General features: G+C 42.8%; 1 pseudogene; it reads right to left on the bottom strand.

Annotated features, from left to right (window-relative positions):
* The window catches only part of LOC144581053 (ADP-ribosylation factor-like protein 5A), a 42,067-nt pseudogene extending 15,268 nt beyond the window's left edge, over positions 1-26,799 (bottom strand).
* Positions 26,800-27,725: the final 926 nt, after the last annotated feature.

Genomic DNA, 27,725 nt, shown 5'->3' with positions numbered 1-27,725 from the left:
TTTCCCTGAAGAGGTCCCTTACGTTCCTTGTGAGTTGTATTCCAAGGTATTTTATTCTTTTTGTAGCAATTGTGAATGGCAGTTCGTTCTTGATTTGGTTCTCTTTAAGTCTGTTATTGGTGTAGAGGAAGGCTTGTGATTTTTGCACATTGATTTTATATCCTGAGACTTTGCTGAAGTTGTTTATCAGTTTCAGGAGTTTTTGGGCTGAGGCGATGGGGTCTTCTAGGTATATTATCATGTCGTCTGCAAATAGAGACAATTTGGCTTCCACCTTTCCTATTTGAATACCCTTTATTTCTTTTTCTTGCCTGATTGCTGTGGCTAGAACTTCCAGTACTATATTGAATAGGAGTGGCGACAGAGGGCATCCTTGTCTAGTGCCGGATTTCAAAGGGAATGCTTCCAGTTTTTGCCCATTCAGTATGATATTGGCTGTTGGTTTGTCATAAATAGCTTTTATTACTTTGAGATACGTTCCATCGATACCGAGTTTATTGAGGGTTTTTAGCATAAAGGGCTGTTGAATTTTGTCAAATGCCTTCTTTGCATCAATTGAGATAATCATGTGGTTTTTGTTTTTGGTTCTGTTTATGTGGTGAATTACATTGATAGACTTCCGTATGTTGAACCAGCCTTGCATCCCCGGGATGAATCCTACTTGATCATGATGAATAAGTTTTTTTATTTGCTGTTGCAATCGGCTTGCCAATATTTTATTGAAGATTTTTGCATCTATGTTCATCATGGATATTGGCCTGAAGTTTTCTTTTCTCGTTGGGTCTCTGCCGGGTTTTGGTATCAGGATGATATTGGTCTCGTAGAATGATTTGGGTAGGATTCCTTCTTTTTGGATTATTTGGAATAGTTTCAGAAGAAATGGTACCAGCTCCTCCTTGTGTGTCTGGTAGAATTCGGCTGTGAACCCATCTGGACCTGGACTTTTTTTGTGTGGTAGGCTCTTAATTGTTGCCTCGACTTCTGCCCTTGTTATTGGTCTATTCATAGTTTCAGCTTCCTCCTGGTTTAGGCTTGGGAGGACACAGGAGTCCAGGAATTTATCCATTTCTTCCAGGTTTACTAGTTTATGTGCATAGAGTTGTTTGTAATACTGTCTGATGATGGTTTGAATTTCTGTGGAATCTGTGGTGATTTCCCCTTTATCATTTTTTATTGCATCTATTTGGTTGTTCTCTCTTTTATTTTTAATCAATCTGGCTAGTGGTCTATTTTGTTGATCTTTTCAAAAACCCAGCTCTTGGATTTATTGAATTTTTGGAGGGTTTTTCATGTCTCAATCTCCTTCAGTTCAGCTCTGATCTTAGTTATTTCTTGTCTTCTGCTGGGTTTTGAGTTTTTTTGATCTTGCTCCTCTAGCTCTTTCAATTTTGACGATAGGGTGTCAATTTTGGATCTCTCCATTCTCCTCATATGGGCACTTATTGCTATATACTTTCCTCTAGAGACTGCTTTAAATGTGTCCCAGAGATTCTGGCATGTTGTGTCTTCGTTCTCATTGGTTTCGAAAAACTTCTTTATTTCTGCCTTCATTTCGTTGTTTATCCAGTCAACATTCAAGAGCCAGTTGTTCAGTTTCCATGAAGCTGTGCGGTTCTGGGTTGGTTTCTGAATTCTGAGTTCTAACTTGATTGCACTATGGTCTGAGAGGCTGTTTGTTATGATTTCAGTTGTTTTGCATTTGCTGAGCAGTGCTTTACTTCCAATTATGTGGTCAATTTTAGAGTAGGTATGATGTGGTGCTGAGAAGAATGTATATTCTGTGGATTTGGGGTGGAGAGTTCTGTAAATGTCTATCAGGTTTGCTTGCTCCAGGTCTGAGTTCAAGCCCTGGATATCCTTGTTGATTTTCTGTCTGGTTGATCTGTCTAAGATTGACAGTGGAGTGTTAAAGTCTCCCACTATTATTGTGTGGGAGTCTAAGTCTCTTTGTAAGTCGTTAAGAACTTGCCTTATGTATCTGGGTGCTCCTGTATTGGGTCCATATATGTTTAGGATCGTTAGCTCTTCTTGTTGTATCGATCCTTTTACCATTATGTAATGGCATTCTTTGTCTCTTTTGATCTTTGTTGCTTAAAGTCTACTTTATCAGAGATGAGGATTGCAACTCCTGCTTTCTTTTGCTCTCCATTTGCTTGGTAAATCTTCCTCCATCCCTTTATTTTGAGCCTTTGTGTATCCTTGCATGTGAGATGGGTTTCCTGGATACAGCACACTGCTGGGTTTTGGCTTTTTATCCAATTTGCCAGTCTGTGTCTTTTGATTGGTGCATTTAGTCCATTTACATTTAGGGTTAATATTGTTATGTGTGAGTTTGACACTGCCATTTTGATGCTAGCTGGCTGTTTTGCCCGTTAGTTGTTGTAGATTCTTCATTATGTTGATGCTCTTTAGCATTTAGTGTGATTTTGGAATGGCTGGTACTGGTTGTTCCTTTCTATGTGTAGTGCCTCTTTCAGGAGCTCTTGTAAAGCAGGGCTGGTGGTGACAAAATCTCTGAGTTCTTGCTTGTTCGCAAAGGATTTTATTTTTCCTTCACTTCTGAAGCTCAGTTTGGCTGGATATGAAATTCTGGGTTGAAAGTTCTTTTCTTGAGAGGGGACTCAAGATGGCGCTGTGAGAACAACCCAGGATTGGAGCCCGCGTTGAATTCGCAAACGGTCAGTCAGTGCTGCATTTCCAGACTGATCTTTGTTGCCCACAGAACGGGGAAACTCCCAAGTATAAAAAGACATGGGACGCCAGGCAGTAGGTCTGCCTGGCGAAGCCGGCAGCCGGGGCGGCGGCGGCCGGCCCTACCCAGCAATCCCCACAGGGCGCGCTTGTCCGGGTGCCTTGTTGAACCGGCAACCTGAGACTTGAGAGGGCTGGACTCGAGACTGAATGAGACTTGCACAGTAGCCCAGCCCAGGGGATTGCAGGGACAGATCGCTTGGGATACCCAGTGGGACGAACAAAACCGCGATTTCAAACTATCCCGGGCAGACGGTCCGAGACGCTCTGTGGGGGAGGGGCATCCACCACTACGGAGGCAACCTGCCCCAACTGATATACACGCCCACTGCTGACGCAGCCAGCCGTTGCCGAGGCAACCCGCCCCAACTGAGATACACGCCCACTGCTGACGCAGCCAGCCGTTGCCGAGGCAACCCATCCCTACTGAGATACACGCCCACTGCTGACGCAGCCTGCCGTTGCTAAGGCAACACACTACAATGAAGAGACTCCGCCGCAGGGCATGGCGGAGACCACAGCAGAGCCGGCAGGAACAGCGCGAATCACACAACAGCAGGGCGGAGCCTCGGCAGCCAAACAGTGGCTAGTCTGCCTTCTAGCTGGGCAGGACACCTGATCGGACATCCAAAAATAAAGCCCAAACCCCTCAACACAGAGCATTTGAGAAAAAAAAAAGGGTTGTTTAATGAGCTGTGTTGCAGCAGAATCAAACATAGCAGCCTAACAGCCCTGAATGAACAACAGAGTGCACAGCTCAGCAATTAAACCCCTATAAAGTACAAACTGTCTCCTCAAGCAGCTCCCTGACCCCTCTATATCCAAAAGACTGTCATTAGGCAGGCATCATCCTGGGACAAAGAGAGCAGAAAAAGAAACTGGTAGCATCCCTCGCTGTGCCACGGCTACTAGAGGTGCACCCCAGACAAGCAGGGTCTGGAGCGGACCTCAACAGTCGTACAGCGAAGGGGCTAGACTGGTAGAAGGAAAATCAAGCAACAGAAATACTTCATCATCAACATTCTGGGTGTCCACTCAGAGACCCAAACGAAAAGTCAGCAACTACGCAGACGACCAGCGGACAAATCCACAAAGATGGGAAGAAACCAGCGCAAAAAGGAGGAAAACACCCGAAACCAGAACACATCGCCTCTTAGAAAGGACCAAAACTCCTCACCAGCAAGGGAACAAAGCTGGACGGAGAATGACTGTGACGAAATGATGGAATTAGACTTCAGAAGATGGATAATGAGAAACTTTTGTGAGCTAAAAGATCATGTATTAAATCAATGCAAAGAAACTAAGAACCTTGAAAAAAGATTTGAAAAAAGATTCGAGGAAATGATAACAAGAATGGATACCTTAGAGAGGAATATGAATGAATTAAAGGAGCTGAAAAACACAATACGAGAACTTCGCGAAGCAAACGCAAGTTTCAATAGCCGAATTGACCAAGCAGAAGAAAGAATATCTGAAGTCGAAGACCAACTCAATGAAATAAAACGAGAAACCAAGATCAGAGAAAAAAGCACAAAAAGGAATGAACAAAGTCTCCAAGAAATGTGAAACTATGTGAAAAGACCTAACCTACGTTTGATAGGTGTACCAGAAGGGGACAAAGAGAATGAATCCCAGCTGGAAAATACTCTTCAGGACATCATCCAGGAAAATTTCCCCCACCTAGCAAGACAAGCCAACACTCAATTGCAGGAAATACAGAGAACACCACAAAGATATTCCGCAAGAAGAGCAACCCCAAGGCACATAATCCTCAGATTCAACAGGGTTGAAATAAAGGAGAGAATACTAAGGGCAGCCAGAGAGAAAGGTCGGGTCACCCACAAAGGGAAGCCCATCAGACTCACAGCAGATCTCTCGGCAGAAACACTACAAGCCAGAAGAGAGTGGGGGCCAATATTCAACATTCTTAAAGAAAAGAACTTTCAACCCAGAATTTCATATCCAGCCAAACTGAGCTTCAGAAGTGAAGGAAGAATAAAATCCTTTGTGAACAAGCAAGTACTCAGAGATTTTGTCACCACCAGGTCTGCTTTACAAGAGCTCCTAAAAGAGGCACTACACATAGAAAGGATCAATCAGTACCAGCCATTCCAAAATCACACTGAATGCTAAAGAGCTTCAACATAATGAAGAATCTACAACAACTAACAGGCAAAACAGCCACTTAGAATCAAAATGGCAGTATCAAATTCACACATAACAATATTAACCCTAAATGTAAATGGACTAAATGCACCAATCAAAAGACACAGACTGGCAAATTGGATAAAAATCCAAAACCCATCAGTGTGCTGTATCCAGGAAACCCATCTCACATGCAAGGATACACAAAGGCTCAAAATAAAGGGATGGAGGAAGATTTACCAAGCTAACGGAAAGCAAAAAAAAGCAGGAGTTGCAATTCTCATCTCTGATAAAATAGACTTTAAAGCAACAAAGATCAAAAGAGACAAAGAAGGCCATTACATAATGGTAAAAGGATCGATACAACAAGAAGAGCTAACGATCCTAAACATATATGGACCCAACACAGGAGCACCCAGATACATAAGGCAAGTTCTCAATGACTTACAGAAGGACTTAGACTCCCACACAATAATAGTGGGAGACTTTAACACTCCACTGTCAATACTAGACAGATCAACCAGACAGAAAATCAACAAGGATACCCAGGGCTTGAACTCAGACCTGGAGCAAGCAAACCTGGTGGACATTTACAGAACTCTCCACCCCAAATCCACAGAATACACATTCTTCTCAGCACCACATCACACCTACTCTAAAATTGACCACATAATTGGAAGTAAAGCACTGCTCAGCAAATGCAAAACAACTGAAATCATAACAAACAGCCTCTCAGACCATAGTGCAATCAAGTTAGAACTCAGAATTCAGAAACCGACCCAGAACCGCACAGCTTCATGGAAACTGAACAACTGGCTCTTGAATGTTGACTGGGTAAACAACGAAATGAAGGCAGAAATAAAGAAGTTCTTCGAAACCAATGAGAACGAAGACACAACGTGCCAGAACCTCTGGGACACATTTAAAGCAGTCTCTAGAGGAAAGTATATAGCAATAAGTGCCCATATGAGGAGAATGGAGAGATCAAAAATTGACACCCTATCGTCAAAATTGAAAGAGCTAGAGGAGCAAGATCAAAAAAACTCAAAACCCAGCAGAAGACAAGAAATTACTAAGATCAGAGCTGAGCTGAAGGAGATTGAGACACGAAAAAACCCTTCAAAAAATCAATAAATCCAAGAGCTGGTTTTTTGAAAAGATCAACAAAATAGACAGACCACTAGCCAGATTGATTAAAAATAAAAGAGAGAACAACCAAATAGATGCAATAAAAAATGATAAAGGGGAAATCACCACAGATTCCACAGAAATTCAAACCATCATCAGACAGTATTACAAACAACTCTATGCACATAAACTAGTAAACCTGGAAGAAATGGATAAATTCCTGGACTCCTGTGTCCTCCCAAGCCTAAACCAGGAGGAAGCTGAAACTATGAATAGACCAATAACAAGGTCTGAAGTTGAGGCAGCAATTAAGAGCCTACCTCACAAAAAAAGCCCAGGTCCAGATGGGTTCACAGCCGAATTCTACCAGACACACAAGGAGGAGCTGGTACCATTCCTTCTAAAACTATTTCAAACAATCCAAAAAGAGGGAATCCTTCCCAAATCATTTTATGAGACCAACATCATCCTGATACCAAAACCCGGCAGAGACCCAACGAGAAAAGAAAACTTCAGGCCAATATCCATGATGAACATAGATGCAAAAATCTTCAATAAAATATTGGCAAGCCGATTGCAACAGCAAATAAAAAAACTTATTCATCATGATCAAGTAGGATTCATCCCAGGGATGCCAGGCTGGTTCAACATACGCAAGTCTATCAACGTAATTCACCACATAAACAGAACCAAAAACAAAAACCACATGATTATCTCAATTGACGCAGAGAAGGCATTTGACAAAATTCCACAGCCCTTTATGCTAAAAACCCTCAATAAATTCGGTATCGATGGAACGTATCTCAAAGTAATAAAAGCTATTTATGACAAACCAACAGCCAATATCATACTGAATGGGCAAAAACTGGAAGCATTCCCTTTGAAATCTGGCACTAGACAAGGATGCCCTCTCTCACCACTCCTATTCAATATAGTACTGGAAGTTCTAGCCACAGCAATCAGGCAAGAAAAAGAAATAAAGGGTATTCAAATAGGAAAGGTGGAAGCCAAATTGTCTCTATTTGCAGACGACATGATAGTATACCTAGAAGACCCCATCGCCTCAGCCCAAAAACTCCTGAAACTGATAAACAACTTCAGCAAAGTCTCAGGATATAAAATCAATGTGCAAAAATCACAAGCATTCGTCTACACCAATAACAGACTTAAAGAAAGCCAAATCAAGAGCGAACTGCCATTCGCAATTGCTACAAAAAGAATAAAATACCTTGGAATACAACTCACTAGGAACGTAAGGGACCTCTTCAAGGAGAACTACAAACCACTGCTCAACGAAATCAGAGAGGACACAAACAGATGGAGAAACATTCCATGTTCATGGTTAGGAAGAATTAATATCGTGAAAATGGCTATACTGCCCAAAGTAATTTACAGAATCAACGCTATCCCCATCAAGCTACCATTGACTTTCTTCACAGAACTGGAAAAAACCACCATGAACTTCATATGGAACCAAAAGAGAGCCCGCATAGCCAAGTCAATTCTAAGCAAAAAGAACACAGCGGGGGGCATCACACTACCGGATTTCAAACTATACTACAAGGCTACAGTAATCAAAACAGCATGGTACTGGTACCAAAACAGAGATATAGACCAATGGAACAAAACAGAGGCACCGGAGGCAACACAACATACATACAACTATACAATCCTTGATAAACCTGACAAAAACAAGCAATGGGGCAAGGATTCCATGTTTAACAAATGGTGTTGGGAAAACTGGCTAGCCATGTGCAGAAAGCAGAAACTGGACCCCTTCCTGACACCTTACACTAAAATTAACTCCAGATGGATTAAAGACTTAAACATAAGACCTGGCACCATAAAAACCCTAGAAGGAAATCTAGGCAAAACTATCCAGGACATAGGAGTAGGCAAGGACTTCATGAACAAAACACCAAGAGCATTGGCAACAAAAGCCAAAATAGACAAATGGGACCTAATGAAACTCCACAGCTTCTGCACGGCAAAAGAAACAGTCACTAGAGTGGATCGGCAACCAACAGAATGGGAAAAAATTTTCGCAGTCTACCCATCTGACAAAGGGCTGATATCCAGAATTTACAAACAACTCAAGCAGATTTACAGGAAAAAAACAAACAAGCCCATTCAAAAGTGGGCAAAGGATATGAATAGATACTTTACGAAAGAAGACATATATGAGGCCAACAATCATATGAAAAAATGCTCGTCGTCACTGGTCATCAGAGAGATGCAAATCAAAACCACTGAGATACCATCTCACGCCAGTTAGAATGGCGATCATTAAAAAATCTGGAGACAACAGATGCTGGAGAGGATGTGGAGAAAAAGGAACACTTTTACACTGTTGGTGGGAGTGTAAATTAGTTCAACCATTGTGGAAGACAGTGTGGCGATTCCTCAAGGCCTTAGAAATAGAAATTCCATTTGACCCAGCAATCCCATTACTGGGTATATATCCAAAAGACTCTAAATCGTTCTACTATAAGGACACATGTACACCAATGTTCATTGCAGCACTGTTTACAATAGCAAAGACCTGGAATCAACCCAAATGCCCATTGATAATAGACTGGATTGGAAAAATGTGGCACATATACACCATGGAATATTATGCAGCAATTAGAAATGATGAGTTCGTGTCGTTTGTAGGGACATGGATGAATCTGGAAAACATCATCCTCAGCAAACTGACACAAGAACAGAAAATGAAACACCGCATATTCTCACTCATAGGTGGGTGATGAAAAATGAGAACACATGGACACAGAAAGGGGAGTACTAAACACTGGGGTCTATTGGGGGGAAAAGGGGAGGGCCAGTGGGAGGGGGAGGTGGGGAGGGATAGCCTGGGGAGAAATGCCAAATGTGGGTGAAGGGGAGAAGAAAAGCAAAGCACACTGCCATGTGTGTACCTACGCAACTGTCTTGCATGCTCTGCTCATGTACCCCAAAACCTATAATCCAATAAAAAATAAATAAATAAAAATAAAAAAATAAAAAAGTAAAAAAAGAAAGTTCTTTTCTTTAAGGATGTTGAATATTGGCCCCCACTCTCTTCTGGCTTATAGAGTTTCTGCTGAGAGATCTGCTGTGAGTCTGATGGGCTTCCCTTTGTGGGTGACCCGACCTTTCTCTCTGGCTGCCCTTAGTATTCTCTCCTTTATTTCAACCTTGTTTAATCTGACGATTATGTGCCTTGGGGTTGCTCTTCTTGTGGAATATCTCTGTGGTGTTCTCTGTATTTCCTGCATTTGAGTGTTGGCCTGTCTTGCTAGGTGGGGGAAATTTTCCTGGATAATGTCCTGCAGAGTATTTTCCAGCTTGGATTCATTCTCTTCATCACATTCTGGTACGCCTATTAAACGTAGGTTAGGTCTCTTCACATAGTCCCACATTTCTTGGAGACTTTGTTCATTCCTTTTTGCGCTTTTTTCTCTGATCTTGGTTTCTCGTTTTATTTCATTGAGTTGATCCTCGACTTCAGATATTCTTTCTTCTGCTTGGTCAATTCGGCTATTGAAACTTGTGCATGTTTTGCGAAGTTCTCGTATTGTGTTTTTCAGCTCCTTTAATTCATTCATATTCCTCTCTAAGGTATCCATTCTTGTTATCATTTCCTCAAATCTTTTTTCAAATCTTTTTTCAAGGTTCTTAGTTTCTTTACGTTGATTTAAAACATGTTCTTTTAGCTCACAAAAGTTTCTCATTATCCACCTTCTGAAGTCTAATTCTGTCATTTCGTCACAGTCATTCTCCATCCAGCTTTGTTCCCTTGCTGGTGAGGAGTTTTGGTCCTTTCTAGGTGGCGAGGTGTTCTGGTTTCGGGTGTTTTCCTCCTTTTTGCGCTGGTTTGTTCCCATCTTTGTGGATTTATCCACCTGTCGTCTGTGTAGTTACTGACTTTTTGATTGGATCTCTGAGTGGACACCCAGATTGTTGATGATGGAGTATTTCTGTTACTTGGTTTTCCTTCTACCAGTCTAGCCCCTTCGCTGTACGACCGCTGAGGTCCACTCCAGGCCCTGCTTGTCTGGGGTGCACCTGTAGCGGCTGCGGAACAGGGAGGGATGCTACCAGTTTCTTTTTCTGCTATCTTGTCCCAGGATGATGTCTGCCGAATGTCAGTCTTATGGATATAGAGGGGTCAGGGAGTTGCTTGAGGAGACAGTCTGTAGGAGCTCAAGTGCTGAGCTGTGAGCTCTGTTGTTCATTCAGGGCTGCTAGGCTGCTATGTTTAGTTCTGCTGCAACCTAACTCGTAAGAAAACCCCTTTTTTTTCCTCAGATGCTCTGTCTGGGGGGGGGTTGGGGCTTTCCTTGTGAGTGTCCGCCTCACTGTCCTGCCCAGCTAGGAGGCAGTCTAGTCACTTTTTGCCTGCCAAGGCTCTGCCCTGCTGGTGTGAGGTTCACCCTTTTCCTGCAGGCTCCGCCCTTCTGCTGTGGTCTCCGCCCTGTTGCCTCGGGCTACGCCCTGCGGCGGAGTCTCTCTGTTGTACCGGGTTGCCTCGGCAGCGGCAGGCTGCGTCAGCAATGGGCGTGTACCTCAGTAGGGGCTGATTGCCTCGGTAATGGCTGACGCCCCTCCCCCGCGGGGCTGCACTTTAAAAAAAAAACCTATTCACCGGGAGCGTTTGGAATCGCCATTTTGTTTGTCGCACTGCGCTCCCCCAAACGCTGAGTCCCTGGGATTTCCTGGGCTGGGTCACAGTTCAAGACCCGTTCAGTCTCAAGTTCAGCCCTCTCGGGTCTTAGTTTGCCGGTTCAACAGGGCACCCGTAACAGTGCGCTTTTGTATGGAGCGCTGTGGAGCGCCTCTGCGCTCCGGCGCGGGCCGGAGCCACACCGGCTGCCGGCTACGCCAGCGGAGACCTCTGCCTGGCGTCCCGTGTCTCTTTTATACCTGGGAATTTCCCCGTTCTGTGGGCAACTAAGATCCGTCTGGAAATGCTTCCCCGACTCACCCTCTCCGTGCGTCCAGCGAGAGCTTCAATCCTGGGTTGTTCTCACAGCGCCATCTTGAGTCCTCTTCCTAGAAGTTCTTTATATTTAGCATAGAACTCTTCTGAATCCTTTTTTACGTTAGTGCTGTCTGTGTTGCTGGATTTGCACCCCACACTATTCTTTGGTGATACAGCGTTTATTGACACACTGTTTCACTGTGGGTTCCAGGATCTCCTTCCAAGCTGCTGAGACCCCATCTGCACCCTTTCAGTGAAGACGCTTTCTTGATCTTACAAGGGAATTTCATGCACATGCAATGACAACCGGATCACAAAACTATCAAACGGCCAACCATCATCACTGACTCTCAGAAGCATTCTGATTTCAGAGACATGAAAACATTTTTTTAAAAGTATATCTTAGAATCAATATGCTAACTCGCCATTACTGTGATAGAATCCAGCCTTCTTCAGCTAGAATACTTTTAATAAGTTTTATTGTGTATATTTGAGGTTTACAACATGTTATGGGATACATGTAGATAATAAGATGGTTACTGTAGTGAAGGAAATTAACGTTATCACTTCACACAGTTACTTTTTTTGTAACAAGAGTGGCTAAACATCTACTTATTTAATAAAAACCCCTGGTAGATACAATTTTATTAACTCTAGTCCTCATGTTGTACATTAGGTCTCTAGACATGTTCATCCTACATAACTGCTACTTTTCACCTGCATTTCCCCATTTCCTCTTCTTCCTCCCACCCTATCCCTGGTAACCACTGTTTTATTCTCTGTCTCTGTACATTTGACCTTTTTAAAGATTCTACATGTAAGAGACATCATGCAATATTTTTTTCTGTGCCTGACTTATTTCACTTAGTATAATGTACTCCAGGTCTATCCATGATGTGGCAAAAGACAGGATCTCCTTTTTTAAGGCTGAATAATCTCTCTCTGTGTGTGTGTGTGTGTGTGTGTGTGTGTGTGTGCGTGCGTGCGTGTGTGTGTGTGTGTGTGTGTGTAAATGGATAAAGAAAATCAGCTTACATTGTTTCCATATCTTGGCTATTGTGAATAATGCTGCAATAGATATGGGAGTGAACATATCTTTACGAGGCGGTGATTTCATTTCCTTTGGGAAGGAGGTAAATCATCTCTAGAAGGAAAACTACAAAACACTGTTGAATGAAATCAAAGATGACAAAAACAAATGGAAATACATCCCATGCTCATGGATTGGAAGAGTTGAGGCCAGGTGCAATGACTCCTGACTGTAATACAAGCACTTTGAGAGGTCAAGGCAGGTGAATTTCTTGAGCCCAGGAGTTTGAGACCAGCCTGGACAGCATAGTGAAACCCTGTCTCTACAAAAAGTACAAAAATTAGCTGAGCATGGTCACATGTGCCAGTGATCACAGCTATTCGGGAGACTGAGGTGGGAGAATCTCTTGAGCTCGGGAGGCAGAGGTTGCAGTAAGCTGAGATCACACCACTGCACTCCAGCCTGGGCTACAGAGTAAGACTCTGTCTAAAAAAAAAGAGTCAATATTGTGAAAGTGACCATATTGTCCAAAGCAATCTACAAATTCAATGCAACTCCTATCAAAATACCAAAATCATTTTTCAGAGACTCTAAAAGAGGCAAGGTGCAGTAGCTCATGCTTATAGTCCCACCACTTTAGGAAGCTGAGGCAGTGGGGTCCCTTGAACCCATGAGTTCAACACCAACCTGGGCAACATAACAAGATGCCATCACTACAAAAAATTTTTAATTAGCTGGGCATGGTGGCATGCGCCTGGTGCCCCAGCTACTCAGGAGACTGAGGTGGGAAACTCGCTTCAGACCAGACATTTGAGCTGCAATGAGTCATGAGCATAGCACTGCACTCCAGCCTGGGTAACAGAGTGAGACGCTGTCTCAAATTAAAAAAAAAAAGAAAAGAAAAGAAGAAAAAGAAAAAAAATACTAAAATTCATATAGAGCCAAAAAAGAGCCTGAATAGCCAAAGCAATCCTAAGCAAAAATAATAAATCTGGACGTATCACATTACCTGACTTCAAATCATATTACAAGGCTATGATAACCAACACAGTATGGTACTGGTATAAAACTAGATACATAAACCAATGGAACAGAATAGAGAACCCAGAAATAAAGCCAAATACTTACATACAACCAGTGGATCGTCAACAAAGCATACAAGAACATAAACTGGAGAAAGGGTGCCCTGTTGAATAAATGGTGCTGGGAAAACTGGATGGGCACATGTACAAGAATGAAACTGGACCCTTGTTTCTCACCATATACGAAAGTCAACCCAAGATGAATTAAAGACATAAATCTAAGGCCTGACACCATAAAAATTTTAGAAGAAAACCTAGGTAAAACTCTTCTGGACATAGGCCTTGGCAAAGAATTTATGACTAAGACCTCAAAAGCAAATGGAACAAAAGCAAAAATAAATAAATAAGACTTAATTTTAAAAACCTTCTGCACAGCAAAAGAAATCATCAGAGTAGGCCGGGTGTGGTGGTTCACGCCTGTAATCCCAGCACTTTGAGAGGCGGACGTGGGTAGATCACCGGAGGTCAGGAGTTCGAGACCAGCCTGACCAACATGGAGAAGACCCATCTCTACTAAAAATACAAGATTAGCCGGGCATGGTGGTGCATGCCTGTAATCCCAGCTACTTGGGAGGCTGAGGGAGGAGAATCGTTTGAACCTGGGAGGCGGAGGTTGCAGTGAGCCGAGGTTGTGTCATTGCACTCCAGCCTGGGCAACAAGAGGAGCGAAACTCCATCACAAAAAAAAAAAAAAAATTAAAAAAAGAAAGAAAAGAAATCATCAATAATCCTCAGAATGGGAGAAAATATTTGCAAGCTACGCATCCGACAGAGGATTCATATCCAGAAATCTGCAAATAAACTCAAATAAATCAGCAAGAAAAAAAACAAATAATACTATCAAAAAGTGGGCAAATGACACAAATAGATGTTTCTCAAACAAAGATACACAAATGGCCAATACATATGTGAAAAATTGTTCAACATCACTAATCATCAGGGAAATGCAAATTAAAACCACAATATTGAGACAGAGCTTCACTCTGTCACCCAGGCTGGAGTGCAATGGTGCAATCTCAGCTCACTGCAACCTCTGCTTCCCGGGTTCAAGTGATTCTCCGGCCTCAGCTTCCCAAGTAGCTGGGATTACAGGCACTCACCAACACGCCTGGCTAATTTTTGTATTTTTAGCAGAGACGGGGTTTCACCATGTTGGCCAGACTGGTCTCGAACTCCTGACCTCAGGTGATCCACTTGCCTCGGCCTCCCAGAGTGCTGGGATTACACACCTGGCCCAGAATTGCCATTATTAAAAAGCCAAAAAACAAAGGATCAACAAACTACAGCCCACAGGCCAAATCAAACCCATGCGTTTCTGGATGACTTGCAAGCCAGGAGTGGTGGAGCACGCCTGTAATCCCATAGATGTTGGCATGGATGTGGTGGAAAAGGAACATTTATACACTGCTAGTAGGAATGTAAATTAGTACAATTTCTTTGGAAAACAGTAGGAGATTTCTCAAAGAACTACAGGAATCTACCATTTGATCCCGCAATCCCACTACTGGGTATCTACGCAAAGAAAAAGAAGTCATTCTATCAAAAAAGACACCTGCACACATATGTTTATCACAGCACAATTCGCAATTGGAAGGATATGAAACCAACCTAAGTGCCCATCAACCAATGAATGGATAAAGAAAATGTGGCATACACCACGGAATACGCAGCCATAAAAAAGAACAAAATAATGTCTTTTGCCGCAACTTGGATGCAGCTGGAGGCCGTTAAGTGAAAGCTAAGCTATGGGTATGCCACAGCTTACAGAGTGGTACAAGGGACACTGGAGACTCAGAAAGGGGGACGGTGGGAAGGATAAGGGATAAAAAATATGCATATTGGGTACAATGTACACTACTCGGGTAATGGGTGCTCTGAAGTCTCAGACTTCACCACTATGTAATCCATTCATGTTACCAAAAAACATTTGTACACCTAAAGCTATTGAATTTTTTTTTAAAGAAGTCACAAGGGAAATTAGAAGATACCTTGAGACAAATGAAAATAAAAACACAACATACCAAAACCTATGGGATGCAGCAAAAGCAGTACCAACAGAAAAGTTTATAGCTGGAAATGCATACATCTCAAAAAGTCTCCGGGGGGAGGTGGGGAGGGATAGCCTGGGGAGAAATGCCAAATGTGGGTGAAGGGGAGAAGAAAAGCAAAGCACACTGCCATGTGTGTACCTACGCAACTGTCTTGCACGCTCTGCTCATGTACCCCAAAACCTACAATCCAATAAAAAATTAAAAAAAAAAAAAATCTCCAAAAACCTAACTTTACACCTCATGAAACTAGAAAAAGGAGAACAAACTAAACCTAAAGCTATCAAAAGGAAGGAAATAGTAAAGATTAGAGCAGAGAAAAATGAAATAGAAGAACAATAGAAAAAATCAATAAAACTGAGTTTGTTTTTGAAAAGATCCACAAAGTCAACAAATGCTTAGCTAGATTAAGGAAAAAAGAGGAAAGACTAAAATCAGAAATAAAATCAGAAATGAAAGAGGAAGGCTGGGCACAGTGACTCACGCCTGTGATCCCAGCACTTTGGGAGGCCAAGGCGGGTGGATCACGAGGTCAGGAATTCAAGACCAGCCTGGCCAACATGGTGAAACCCCACCTCTGCTAAAAATACAAAAATTAGCTGGGCCTGGTGGCACAGCCTGTAGTCCCAGCTACTCGGGAGGCTGAGGCAGAAGAATTGCTTGAACCCAGGAGGTGGAAGTTGCGGTGAGCAGAGATAGCACCATTGTACTCCAGCCTGGTTAACAAGAGGGAAACTCCGTCTCAAAAAAAAAAAAAAAAAATACAAAGATTAGGTGGGCTCGGTGGCAGGTGCCTGCAATCCCAGCTACTCCGGAGGCGGAGGCGAGAGAGAGAATCCCTTGAACCCGGGAGGTGGTGGCTGCAGTGAGCCAAGATCTTTCCACTGCATTCCAGCCTGGGTGACAGAGACTCCAAAGAGAGAATGAGAGGAAGGAAGGAAAGAAGGGAGAGAGGGAGGGAGGGGATGGGAAGGAAGGGAAGAAAAAAAGGGAAGGAAGGAAGGAAAAGAAAGAGAAAGAAATGAAAGAAAGAAAGGAAGGAAGGAAGGAAAGAAAGAGGCATTATAACAAACATCACAGAAATAAAATGATTTTAAGAGACTATTATGGACAAATTTTTGCCAACAAGTTGGATAACAAAGAAGAAATGGGTAAATTCCCAGAAATATACAACCTACCAAAACTGAATCATGAAGGTGATTGAATCAATATTCAAAAACCTCCTAAGGGGCCTGATGCAGTGGCTCGCGCCTGTAATCCCAGCACTTTGGGAGGCCGAGGCTGGTGGATCCCTTGAGCTCAAGAATTTGAGACCAGCTTGGCAACATGGTAAAACCCTATCTCTACTACAAATATAAAAATTAGCCAGGCATCGTGGCACATGCCTGTAATCCCAGTTACTTAGGAGGCTGAGGCACAAGAATCTCTTGAACCCAGAAGTTGAAGGTTGCAGTGAGTTGAGATTACACCACTGCATTCCAGCATGAGCATTAAAGCAGACTCCTTCTAATCTTCAGCACCAGATGGCTTTGCTGGTGAATTCTACCAAACATTTAAAGAATTAACACCAGGCCGGGTGCACTGGTTCACGCCTGTAATCCCAACACTGGGAGGCCAAGGCTGGTGGACCACGATGTCAGGAGTTCGAGACCATTCTGGCCAACATGGGGAAACCCTGTCTCTACTAAAACACAAAAAATTGGCCAGGCGTGGTGGCAGGCGCCTATAGTCCCAGCTACTCTGGAGGCTGAGGCAGGAGAATGTCTTGAACCTGGGAGGCAGAGGTTGCAGGTTGCAGTGAGCCAAGATCACACCACTGCACTCCAGCCTGGCCACAGAGCGACATTCCATCTCAAAAAAAAAAAAAAAAAAAATTAACATCAGTCATCCTGAAACTCTTCCAAAAAATTGAAGAGGACCTAAAAAATAAAAATCCCTGCTGCAGTATAGAGCCTTATTAGATGGGAACAACAGAATGGAGATAGGTAGACCAGTGAATTCTCCCCAACTCCACTCTGGAGGAAAAGAAGTCTCCTTGCCTGTGACAGTTGTCCAGGCAAGAGATGCTGGGGCCTTGGACCACAACGGACTACGTACGGACTGGAGGACAGGTGAAGTTTTCAAGAGATAGTTAGGAAGTAACACCGCCAATAGTTTAGAGAGGAAGAAAAAGGCAGACGTGACAGATTGTAGACCTGAGTGACTGAGAGAATTATGGCACCACTAGCAAAAACAGGGAATTCAGGAAAAGGAAGTGATTTGGAGAGTGAGAAATTTTTGCCTTGAACACACTGAATTTGAGGTGAGTGTAGGAGAGCAAGTGTAGCTGCCCTATAGGCAATTGGAAGCACAGATCTGGAATTCTAGAAAGAGGTGGGAAGGTACCAATTGGGAGTTTTCTGTTTAGAGGTGTGGTTGAAACTAGGAGTCGACAAACCAGGCACGGTGGCTCACGCTTGTAATCCCAGCACTTTGGGAGGCTGAAGCGGGCAGATCCTGAGGTCCGAGTTCGACACCAGCCTGACCAACATGGTGAAACCCCATCTCTACTAAAAATACAAAAATTCGCCGGACATGGTGGCACATGCCTATAATCCCAGCTACTCAGGAGGCTGAGGCAGGAAAATAGCTTTAACACAGAGGCAGAGGTTGCAGGTTGCAATGAGCCGAGATCGCACAACTGCACTCCAGACCAGGGGACAGAGCAAGACTCTGTCTAAAATAAAAAACAAACAAACTCGGGGTCAATAAACTACAGCCCACAGGACAAATCAAGCCAACCACCTGTTTTTGGATGGCTTGCAAGCTAAAAACAGAATGTGTATATATATGTGTATGTATACATATATGTGTGTGTGTGTGTATATATATATATATATATATATATATATATATATTTTTTTTTTTTTTTTCAGGCAGATTCTCACTCTGTCACCCAGGCTGGAATGCGGTGGTGCCACCTCAGCTCACTGCAACCTCAAAGTGCTGGGATTATAGGCATGAGCCACCATACCCAGCCAGTTTTTACATTTTATTTTACTCATTTATTTATTTCAGTAATGTAAGATTTAGTTTCGTAAAACCATGTGGACAAAGATAAAACATTATGCTTGCAGTTTGAACAATATAAATATAAAACACAGGACATCCAGTGTTAAATATTGATCTCCCATGCCTGACCTGGATTGATACTGAGTACTTCCCATTTTATAGAAAAAAACTTTCTAAGTTTTGTTAATACTTAAAGCCTATACTGTTATTCCTCACCGGAATCTTCATGAAATTTAAAAGGCTGATATTAAAAGTAGTTTTTTGGAGGGAGGACTCAAGATGGCGCTGTGAGAACAACCCAGGATTGGAGCTCTTCTCGTTGAATCTGCAAACGGTGAGTCAGAGCGGCATTTCCAGACTGATCTTTGTTGCCCACAGAACGGGGAAACTCCCAAGTATAAAAAAGACATGGGACCCCAGGCAGTAGGTCTGCCTGGCGAAGCCGGCAGCCGGGGCGGCGGTGGCCGGCCCTACCCAGCAATCCCCACAGGGCGCGCTTGTCCGGGTGCCCTGTTGAACTGGCAACCTGAGACTTGAGAGGGCTGAACTTGAGACTGAACGAGACTTGGACAATAGGCCAGCCCAGGGGATTGCAGGGATTGGGATACCCAGTGGGACGAACAAAACCGCGATTTCAAACTATCCCGAGCAGACGGTCCGAGACGCTTTGTGGAAGAGGGGCGTCCACCACTACGGAGGCAACCCGCCCCAACTGAGATACACGCCCACTGCTGACGCAGCCAGCCGTTGCCGAGGCAACCCGCCCAAACTGAGATACCCGCCCACTGCTGACGCAGCCAGCCGTTGCTGAGGCAACCCGCCCCAACTGAGATACACGCCCACTGCTGACGCAGCCTGCCGTTGCTGAGGCAACACGCTACAACGAAGAGACTCCGCCGCAGGGCGTGGCGGAGACCACAGCAGAGCCGGCAGGAACAGCACGAATCACACAACAGCAGGGCGGAGCCTCGGCAGCCAAACAGTGGCTAGTCTGCCTTCTAGCTGGGCAGGACACCTGATTGGACATCCAAAAATAAAGCCCAAACCCCTCAACACAGAGCATTTGAGAAAAAAAAAAAAAAAAAGGGTTTTTTAATGAGCTCTGTTGCAGCAGAATCAAACATAGCAGCATAACAGCCCTGAATGAACAACAGAGTGCACAGCTTAGCAATTAAACCCCTATAAAGTACAAACTGTCTCCTCAAGCAGCTCCCTGACCCCTCTATATCCAAAAGACTGACATTAGGCAGGCATCATCCTGGGACAAAGAGAGCAGAAAAAGAAACTGGTAGCATCCCTCACTGTGCCACAGTTACTAGAGGTGCACCCCAGACAAGCAGGGTCTGGAGCGGACCTCAGCAGTCGTACAGCGAAGGGGCTAGACTGGTAGAAGGAAAACCAAGCAACAGAAATACTTCATCATCAACATTCTGGGTGTCCACTCAGAGACCCAAACGAAAAGTCAGCAACTACGCAGACGACCAGCGGACAAATCCACAAAGATGGGAAGAAACCAGCGCAAAAAGGAGGAAATCACCCAAAACCAGAACACCTCGCCTCCTAGAAAGGACCAAAACTCCTCACCAGCAAGGGAGCAAAGCTGGACGGAGAATGACTGTGACGAAATGACGGAATTAGACTTCAGAAGGTGGATAATGAGAAACTTTTGTGAGCTAAAAGATCATGTATTAAATCAATGCAAAGAAACTAAGAACCTTGAAAAAAGATTTGAAAAAAGATTCAAGGAAATAACAAGAATGGATACCTTAGAGAGGAATATGAATGAATTAAAGGAGCTGAAAAACACAATACGAGAACTTCGCGAAGCAAACACAAGTTTCAATAGCCGAATTGACCAAGCAGAAGAAAGAATATCTGAAGTCGAAGACCAACTCAATGAAATAAAACGAGAAACCAAGATCAGAGAAAAAAGCGCAAAAAGGAATGAACAGTCTCCAAGAAATGTGGGACTATGTGAAAAGACGTAACCTACGTTTGATAGGTGTACCAGAAGGGGACGAAGAGAATGAATCCAAGCTGGAAAATATTCTTCAGGACATCATCCAGGAAAATTTCCCCCACCTAGCAAGACAAGCCAACACTCAATTGCAGGAAATACAGAGAACACCACAAAGATATTCCGCAAGAAGAGCAACCCCAAGGCACATAATCCTCAGATTCAACAGGGTTGAAATAAAGGAGAGAATACTAAGGGCAGCCAGAGAGAAAGGTCGGGTCACCCACAAAGGGAAGCTCATCAGACTCACAGCAGATCTCTCGGCAGAAACACTACAAGCCAGAAGAGAGTGGGGGCCAATATTCAACATTCTTAAAGAAAAGAACTTTCAACCCAGAATTTCATATCCAGCCAAACTGAGCTTCAGAAGTGAAGGAAGAATAAAATCCTTTGTGAACAAGCAAGTACTCAGAGATTTTGTCACCACCAGGCCTGCTTTACAAGAGCTCCTAAAAGAGGCACTACACATAGAAAGGATCAATCAGTACCAGCCATTCCAAAATCACACTGAATGCTAAAGAGCTTCAACATAATGAAGAATCTACAACAACTAACAGTCAAAACAGCCACTTAGCATCAAAATGGCAGTATCAAATTCACACATAACAATATTAACCCTAAATGTAAATGGACTAAATGCACCAATCAAAAGACACAGACTGGCAAATTGGATAAAAAGCCAAAACCCAGCAGTGTGTTGTATCCAGGAAACCCATCTCACATGCAAGGATACACAAAGGCTCAAAATAAAGGGATGCAGGAAGATTTACCAAGCTAATGGAAAGCAAAAAAAAGCAGGAGTTGCAATTCTCATCTCTGATAAAATAGACTTTAAAGCAACAAAGATCAAAAGAGACAAAGAAGGCCATTACATAATGGTAAAAGGATCGATACAACAAGAAGAGCTAACGATCCTAAACATATATGGACCCAACACAGGAGCACCCAGATACATAAGGCAAGTTCTTAATGACTTACAAAAGGACTTAGACTCCCACACAATAATAGTGGGAGACTTTAACACTCCACTGTCAATACTAGACAGATCAACCAGACAGAAAATCAACAAGGATATCCAGGGCTTGAACTCAGACCTGGAGCAAGCAAACCTGGTGGATATTTACAGAACTCTCCACCCCAAATCCACAGAATACACATTCTTCTCAGCACCACATCACACCTACTCTAAAATTGACCACATAATTGGAAGTAAAGCACTGCTCAACAAATGCAAAACAACTGAAATCATAACAAACAGCCTCTCAGACCATAGTGCAATCAAGTTAGAACTCAGAATTCAGAAACCGACCCAGAACCGCACAGCTTCATGGAAACTGAACAACTGGCTCTTGAATGTTGACTGGGTAAACAACGAAATGAAGGCAGAAATAAAGAAGTTCTTCGAAACCAATGAGAACGAAGACACAACGTGCCAGAACCTCTGGGACACATTTAAAGCAGTCTCTAGAGGAAAGTATATAGCAATAAGTGCCCATATGAGGAGAATGGAGAGATCCAAAATTGACACCCTATCGTCAAAATTGAAAGAGCTAGAGGAGCAAGATCAAAAAAACTCAAAACCCAGCAGAAGACAAGAAATTACTAAGATCAGAGCTGAGCTGAAGGAGATTGAGACACGAAAACCCTTCAAAAAATCAATAAATCCAAGAGCTGGTTTTTTGAAAAGATCAACAAAATAGACAGACCACTAGCCAGATTGATTAAAAAAAAGAGAGAGAACAACCAAATGGATGCAATAAAAAATGATAAAGGGGAAATCACCACAGATTCCACAGAAATTCAAACCATCATCAGAGAATATTACAAACAACTATATGCGCATAAACTAGCAAACCTGGAAGAAATGGATAAATTCCTGGACTCCTGTGTCCTCCCAAGCCTAAACCAGGAGGAAGCTGAAACTATGAATAGACCAATAACAAGGTCTGAAGTCGAGGCAGCAATTAAGAGCCTACCTCACAAAAAAAGCCCAGGTCCAGACGGGTTCACAGCCGAATTCTACCAGACACACAAGGAGGAGCTGGTACCATTCCTTCTAAAACTATTTCAAACAATCCAAAAAGAGGGAATCCTTCACAAATCATTTTATGAGACCAACATCATCCTGATACCAAAACCCGGCAGAGACCCAACGAGAAAAGAAAACTTCAGGCCAATATCCATGATGAACATAGATGCAAAAATCTTCAATAAAATATTGGCAAGCCGATTGCAACAGCAAATAAAAAAACTTATTCGTCATGATCAAGTAGGATTCATCCCGGGGATGCAAGGCTGGTTCAACATACGCAAGTCTATCAACGTAATTCACCACATAAACAGAACCAAAAACAAAAACCACATGATTATCTCAATTGACGCAGAGAAGGCATTTGACAAAATTCAACAGCCCTTTATGCTAAAAACCCTCAATAAACTCGGTATCGATGGAACGTATCTCAAAGTAATAAAAGCTATTTATGACAAACCAACAGCCAATATCATACTGAATGGGCAAAAACTGGAAGCATTCCCTTTGAAATCTGGCACTAGACAAGGATGCCCTCTCTCACCACTCCTATTCAATATAGTACTGGAAGTTCTAGCCAGAGCAATCAGGCAAGAAAAAGAAATAAAGGGTATTCAAATAGGAAAGGTGGAAGCCAAATTGTCTCTATTTGCAGACGACATGATAGTATACCTAGAAGACCCCATCGCCTCAGCCCAAAAACTCCTGAAACTGATAAACAACTTCAGCAAAGTCTCAGGATATAAAATCAATGTGCAAAAATCACAAGCATTCGTCTACACCAATAACAGACTTAAAGAAAGCCAAATCAAGAGCGAACTGCCATTCGCAATTGCTACAAAAAGAATAAAATACCTTGGAATACAACTCACTAGGAACGTAAGGGACCTCTTCAAGGAGAACTACAAACCACTGCTCCACGAAATCAGAGAGGACACAAACAGATGGAGAAACATTCCATGTTCATGGTTAGGAAGAATTAATATCGTGAAAATGGCTATACTGCCCAAAGTAATTTACAGAATCAACGCTATCCCCATCAAGCTACCATTGACTTTCTTCACAGAACTGGAAAAAACCACCATGAACTTCATATGGAACCAAAAGAGAGCCCGCATAGCCAAGTCAATTCTAAGCAAAAAGAACACAGCGGGGGGCATCACACTACCGGATTTCAAACTATACTACAAGGCTACAGTAATCAAAACAGCATGGTACTGGTACCAAAACAGAGATATAGACCAATGGAACAAAACAGAGGCACCGGAGGCAACACAACATACATACAACTATACAATCTTTGATAAACCTGACAAAAACAAGCAACGGGGCAAGGATTCCATGTTTAACAAATGGTGTTGGGAAAACTGGCTAGCCATGTGCAGAAAGCAGAAACTGGACCCCTTCCTGACACCTTACACTAAAATTAACTCCAGATGGATTAAAGACTTAAACATAAGACCTGGCACCATAAAAACCCTAGAAGGAAATCTAGGCAAAACTATCCAGGACATAGGAGTAGGCAAGGACTTCATGAACAAAACACCAAGAGCATTGGCAACAAAAGCCAAAATAGACAAATGGGACCTAATGAAACTCCACAGCTTCTGCACGGCAAAAGAAACAGTCACTAGAGTGGATCGGCAACCAACAGAATGGGAAAAAATTTTCGCAGTCTACCCATCTGACAAAGGGCTGATATCCAGAATTTACAAACAACTCAAGCAGATTTACAGGAAAAAAACAAACAAGCCCATTCAAAAGTGGGCAAAGGATATGAACAGATACTTTACGAAAGAAGACATATATGAGGCCAACAATCATATGAAAAAATGCTCATCGTCACTGGTCATCAGAGAGATGCAAATCAAAACCACATTGAGATACCATCTCACGCCAGTTAGAATGGCGATCATTAAAAAATCTGGAGACAACAGATGCTGGAGAGGATGTGGAGAAAAAGGAACACTTTTACACTGTTGGTGGGAGTGTAAATTAGTTCAACCATTGTGGAAGACAGTGTGGCGATTCCTCAAGGCCTTAGAAATAGAAATTCCATTTGACCCAGCAATCCCATTACTGGGTATATATCCAAAAGACTATAAATCGTTCTACTATAAGGACACATGTACACGAATGTTCATTGCAGCACTGTTTACAATAGCAAAGACCTGGAATCAACCCAAATGCCCATTGATAATAGACTGGATTGGAAAAATGTGGCACATATACACCATGGAATATTATGCAGCAATCAGAAATGATGAGTTCGTGTCGTTTGTAGGGACATGGATGAATCTGGAGAACGTCATCCTCAGCAAACTGACACAAGAACAGAAAATGAAACACCGCATATTCTCACTCATAGGCGGGTGATGAAAAATGAGAACACATGGACACAGAAAGGGGAGTACTAAACACTGGGTCTACTGGGGGGAAAAGGGGAGGGCCAGTGGGAGGGGGAGGTGGGGAGGGATAGCCTGGGGAGAAATGCCAAATGTGGGTGAAGGGGAGAAGAAAAGCAAAGCACACTGCCATGTGTGTACCTACGCAACTGTCTCGCATGCTCTGCTCATGTACCCCAAAACCTATAATCAAATAAAAAATTAAAAAGAAAAAAAAAAAGTAGTTTTTTTCTTAAATATGCTAAAGTATGTGAGTTTGGATTGACCCTCAGATTTTTCAAGGCATGAAAGATATACAAATAGAGTATCAAAGAATATGTTTTAACACATTTAGGATAAGTTTGGTTACAGTTGTAACAGGAATAACTTTGACTTTCAGACACTGAAAAAAAATTCTAAGCCAACATAAAGGGTGTTTTGGGTCAAGTTACTTCTTAGTACAAATAATACATTGTGTATCAATCAATTTTTAAGCCAAATTCTGAAAATCATTTTTTAAAACTTGCATTTTGTAATTTTCAAAGAATGCATTTATGTAATAAAAGAGACAACAAAATTTAGAAAAGAAAATCTTACACTATATTCCAAGTACCAAAATAAAAAAGAAGAAATTTGCAAATTAAGAAATTATCAGTGTTGCTCAGAAACATGCCTTACTTTTACTCTGAAATTCACTTTAACTGCTTGACTTACTTTTAAGTATATTTAATACTTAAAAATAATATAGCCAGCCTGGCATGGTGGCTTATGCCTGTAATCCCAGCACTTTGGGAGCCGAGGCAGGTGAATCACCTGAGATTGGGAGTTCAAGAGCAGCCTGACCAACATGGAGGAACCCCCATCTCTATTAAAAATACAAACTTAGTCAGGTGTGGTGCCGCATGCCTGTAATTCCAGCTACTCGGGAGGCTGGGACAGGAGAATGGCTTGAACATGGGAGGTGGAGGTTGAGGCGAGCCAAAATCGCCCATTGCACTCCAGCCTGGGCAACAGGAATGAAACTCCATCTCAAAATATATATATATAGATAGATAGATATAGCTAAGTTGTTTTATAGTATTACAGAATGTTGCTTTTCTGGGTAGATATGTTTCACACAACAGTTTTCAATTAATGCTGAGAATTTATTTGATAATTTTAATCATAATTTGTGATTCACTAAGTGATGGATTAATAACTTATTCAGTAATTTACATGCCATAAGAACCACCGAAAGGAATAATCTGATAGTAACTCATTGTACAATGTTGCCCATTAGTAATACTAAGCCAAGAATCTGACGGGTATCCCACTCTGTTGAATTACATGTTTCCATGCGTGTGATTTTGGTTGACAACAGAAAATCGATACACAATGTCATGCTTTTAGCTTTTCCTTTTTTTTTTTAACAAGCAGCTCAATGATTTGGGAAGTTGGTTGGTACAAGACAGAGAACATAGGGAGAAAGTATAAAATGGTACTTAACACCAATGCCGACGCTTACCTCATTATGGTTATTACTAAGGATATTATTATTTGTGTTGTTTTTCTTTAAAACATAAAGTCATTACCTGAAACTTGAGGTATATGCACAATACATACACAACCTTAAGCGAAATACTTTTCGTAAGTAACATTACATTTTAAAAATATTGGAAACTGAATCTCTGTGCTGATTTGCATTTTGACTTAGAGCACAGCATGCCTGGATATGCCACTGGTGATCTCCAATAGAAGTTAGCTTCAACAACTGGTAGATTTCTGCTACAGCCATGCATTCTCTAACATCTTGTTTATTAGCAAAAGCCAGCAATCCAGCTTTGCTTAAGTCCTCACGTGCTAACATTTTATAGAGTTCTTCTCCAGTTACAGAAATCTTCTCTCTCTGTCTGTACTGTCCACGGCAACTATTGCAAACTCTGTATTTGTATAGTAAGTGTTCCAGGAAGAACGAAGAGATTCTTGGCCACCAATATCCCACATTAGGAAACGTGTATTCTTAAACACGATCTCTTCTACATTACCTCCTATTATGGAGAGGTATGTGCAATTTCATTCATAGAAAATTGGTACAGGGTGGTAGTCCTCCCTGCATTATCCAGACTAACAATGGCAACTTTGTGCTCCTGGTGATGGAACAGTCTGCACATTCCAGTGAAGAGAAGCCCCATTCTCGCGCAGCGGATCCCCCTCCAGACACTCGGGCCACCTGGCCTCCTCTGGCTCAGGCTGAGGGGGAGGAGAGAGACACGCTGGAGCCTCCGCCTCTACTGCTGCTGCTGCTCCCGCGCTGGCCGCGGGCCCGCTTCCAGGGAATGGGAGGGAGGCCAAAGCCCAGGCCACCCTGCCGCGTCGCGGGCCACCGTCCTCCCCCACCCAGCTCCTCTTGGGCGGCTGCGGTGGCGACTACCACGCGAGTGGGCTAGTTTTTACATTTTAAATGTTTGTATTATAAGGACCTACAAAATTGCCTCTATTTTGCGTCTTGGCACACAAAGCCAAAGCGATTTACTCTCTGACATTTAGGAAAAGCCCGCCAATGTCTTGTCAAACCATGAGAGTAGAGGTGCTCACCAAGCGAGTGGTGTTGAGGGAGGAGCATCATGCTTGAGGAAGAGGACAGACAGAGGTAAAACCACAATAAAGCAGCAGTGGAGATCAAGGAAGGAGAGTGTTTCAAAAAAGACAAGTGGGCCAGAGTGCCAAGTGCTAGACAGAGGATGAAGACTGCACCCTGAGTTTGGGAGCTGGGAGGTCGTCATGTTAGTGGTTGTTAGGTTGGCGATCGAATGGTGGGAGTAGAAGTCAGACTGCAAGAGATTAACAAGTGAGGAGGCAATGAGCAGCTTGAGGAGCATGTGTAGATTATCCTTTGCAAGAGTTTAATGGGCCCGCACGGCTCACGCCTATAATCCCAGCACTTTGTGGGAGCCGAGGCAGATGGACGGCCTGAGGTCAGGAGTTCAAGACCAGCCTGGCCAACATGGTGAAAGCCCGTCGTCTCTACTAAAAATATAGAAATTAGCCAGGCATAGTGGCGTGTGCCTATAATCCCAGCTAGACGGAAGGCTGAGGCAGGAAAGTCGCTTGAACCCGG

The sequence above is a fragment of the Callithrix jacchus genome, chromosome X, assembly GCF_049354715.1.
Source record: "Callithrix jacchus isolate 240 chromosome X, calJac240_pri, whole genome shotgun sequence".
Classification (NCBI taxonomy): Eukaryota; Metazoa; Chordata; class Mammalia; order Primates; family Cebidae; genus Callithrix; species Callithrix jacchus.
The sequence above is the reverse complement of the archived record's forward strand: the minus strand, read 5'-3'. Positions and strand labels throughout refer to the sequence as shown.